We start from the raw sequence: 3,223 nt of genomic DNA, 5'->3' as shown, positions 1-3,223 counted from the left end.
ATGCGGTTTTCTTTAAGAATTTTGATGATTTCGTGCAGAATTCTGCTGTTTTCTTGCAATTCAGCCGTTGAATCTTGGTAAAAAGTGATGATTTTGTAGATTTCGTGCTCTTCTTTGCGAATTCAAGATAGAAAACAACGAAAATCAGCGAGAAATCGTCCTTTTGCATCGAAATTTGCGGTTTTCTCTAAGAATTTTGATGATTTCCTGCAGAATTCTGCTGTTTTCTTGCAATTCAGCCGTTGAATCTTGGTAAAAAGTCATGATTTTGTAGATTTCGTGCTCTTCTTTGCGAATTCAAGCCAGAAAACAACGAAAATCGGCGAGAAATCGTCGTTTTGCATCGAAATATGCGGTTTTCTGTAAGAATTTTGATGATTTCGTGCAGAATTCTGCTGTTTTCTTGCAATTCAGCCGTAGAATCTTGGTAAAAAGTGATGATTTTGTAGATTTCGTGCTCTTCTTTGCGAATTCAAGCCAGAAAACAACGAAAATCGGCGAGAAATCGTTGTTTTGCATCGAAATATGCGGTTTTCTGTAAGAATTTTGAAGATTTCGTGCAGAATTCTGCTGTTTTCTTGCAATTCAGCCGTTGAATCTTGGTAAAAAGTCATGATTTTGTAGATTTCGTGCTCTTCTTTGCGAATTGAAGCCAGAAAACAACGAAAATCGGCGAGAAATAATCATTTTGCATCGAAAAATGCGGTTTTCTCTAAGAATTTTGATGATTTCGTGCAGAATTCTGCTGTTTTCTTGCAATTCAGCCGTTGAATCTTGGTAAAAAGTGATGATTTTGTAGATTTCGTGCTCTTCTTTGCGAATTCAAGCCAGAAAACAACGAAAATCGGCGAGAAATCGTCGTTTTACATCGAAATATGCGGTTTTCTCTAAGAATTTTGACGATTTCGTGCAGAATTCTGCTGTTTTCTTGCAATTCAGCCGTTGAATCTTGGTAAAAAGTCATGATTTTGTAGATTTCGTGCTCTTCTTTGCGAATTCAAGATAGAAAACAACGAAAATCAGCGAGAAATCGTCGTTTTGCATCGAAATATGCGGTTTTCTCTAAGAATTTTGATGATTTCGTGCAGAATTCTGCTGTTTTCTTACAATTCAGCCGTTGAATCTAGGTAAAAAGTCATGATCTTGTAGATTTCGTGCTCTTCTTGGCGAATTCAAGATAGAAAACAACGAAAATCGGCGAGAAATCGTTGTTTTGCATCGAAATATGCAGTTTTCTCTAAGAATTTTGATGATTTCGTGCAGAATTCTGCTGTTTTCTTGCAATTCAGCCGTTGAATCTTGGTAAAAAGTCATGATTTTGTAGATTTCGTGCTCGTCTTTGCGAATTCAAGCCAGAAAACAACGAAAATCGGCGAGAAATAATCGTTTTGCATCGAAATATGCGGTTTTCTGTAAGAATTTTGATGATTTCGTGCAGAATTCTGCTGTGTTCTTGCAATTCAGCCGTTGAATCTTGGTAAAAAGTCATGATTTTGTAGATTTCGTGCTCTTCTTTGCGAATTCAAGCCAGAAAACCACGAAAATCGGCGAGAAATCGTCGTTTTGCATCGAAATATGCGGTTTTCTCTAAGAATTTTGATGATTTCGTGCAGAATTCTGCTGTTTTCTTGCAATTCAGCCGTTGAATCTTGGTAAAAAGTGATGATTTTGTAGATTTCGTGCTCTTCTTTGCAAATTCAAGCTAGAAAACAACGAAAATCGGCGAGAAATCGTCGTTTTGCATCGAAATATGCGGTTTTCTCAAAGAATTTTGACGATTTCGTGCAGAATTCTGCTGTTTTCTTGCAATTCAGCCGTTGAATCTTGGTAAAAAGTCATGATTTTGTAGATTTCGTGCTCTTCTTGGCGAATTCAAGATAGAAAACAACGAAAATCGGCGAGAAATCGTTGTTTTGCATCGAAATATGCAGTTTTCTCTAAGAATTCTGATGATTTCGTGCAGAATTCTGCTGTTTTCTTGCAAATCAGCCGTTGAATCTTGGTAAAAAGTCATGATTTTGTAGATTTCGTGCTCTTCTTTGCGAATTCAAGCCAGAAAACAACGAAAATCGGCGAGAAATCGTCGTTTTGCATCGAAATATGCGGTTTTCTGTAAGAATTTTGATGATTTCGTGCAGAATTCTGCTGTTTTCTTGCAATTCAGCCGTAGAATCTTGGTAAAAAGTGATGATTTTGTAGATTTCGTGCTCTTCTTTGCGAATTCAAGCCAGAAAACAACGAAAATCGGCGAGAAATCGTTGTTTTGCATCGAAATATGCGGTTTTCTGTAAGAATTTTGATGATTTCGTGCAGAATTTTGCTGTTTTCTTGCAATTCTGCCGTAGAATCTTGGTAAAATGTGATGATTTTGTAGATTTCGTGCTCTTTTTTGCGAATTCAAGCCAGAAAACAACGAAAATCGGCGAAAAATCGTTGTTTTGCATCGAAATATGCGGTTTTCTGTAAGAATTTTGATAATTTCGTGCAGAATTCTGCGGTTTTCTTGCAATTCAGCCGTTGAATCTTGGTAAAAAGTCATGATTTTGTAGATTTCGTGCTCTTCTTTGAGAATTCAAGCCAGAAAACAACAAAAATCGGCGAGAAATCGTCGTTTTGCATCGAAATATGCGGTTTTCTGTAAGAATTTTGATGATTTCGTGCAGAATTTTGCTGTTTTCTTGCAATTCTGCCGTAGAATCTTGGTAAAAAGTGATGATTTTGTAGATTTCGTGCTCTTCTTTGCGAATTCAAGCCAGAAAACAACGAAAATCGGCGAAAAATCGTTGTTTTGCATCGAAATATGCGGTTTTCTGTAAGAATTTTGATAATTTCGTGCAGAATTCTGCGGTTTTCTTGCAATTCAGCCGTTGAATCTTAGTAAAAAGTCATGATTTTGTAGATTTCGTGCTCTTCTTTGAGAATTCAAGCCAGAAAACAACAAAAATCGGCGAGAAATCGTCGTTTTGCATCGAAATATGCGGTTTTCTGTAAGAATTTTGATGATTTCGTGCAGAATTCTGCTGTTTTCTTGCAATTCAGCCGTTGAATCTTGGTAAAAAGTCATGATTTTGTAGATTTCGTGCTCTTCTTTGCGAATTCAAGCCAGAAAACAACGAAAATCGGCGAAAAATCGTCGTTTTGCATCGAAATATGCGGTTTTCTCTAAGAATTTTGACGATTTCGTGCAGAATTCTGCTGTTTTCTTGCAATTCAGCCGTTGAAT

The sequence above is a fragment of the Gnatocerus cornutus genome, unplaced genomic scaffold, assembly GCF_029298725.1.
Source record: "Gnatocerus cornutus isolate USDA-ARS CGAHR unplaced genomic scaffold, icGnaCorn1.1 ctg00000038.1, whole genome shotgun sequence".
NCBI classification, from domain to species: domain Eukaryota; kingdom Metazoa; phylum Arthropoda; class Insecta; order Coleoptera; family Tenebrionidae; genus Gnatocerus; species Gnatocerus cornutus.
Note: the sequence above shows the minus strand (reverse complement) of the source record.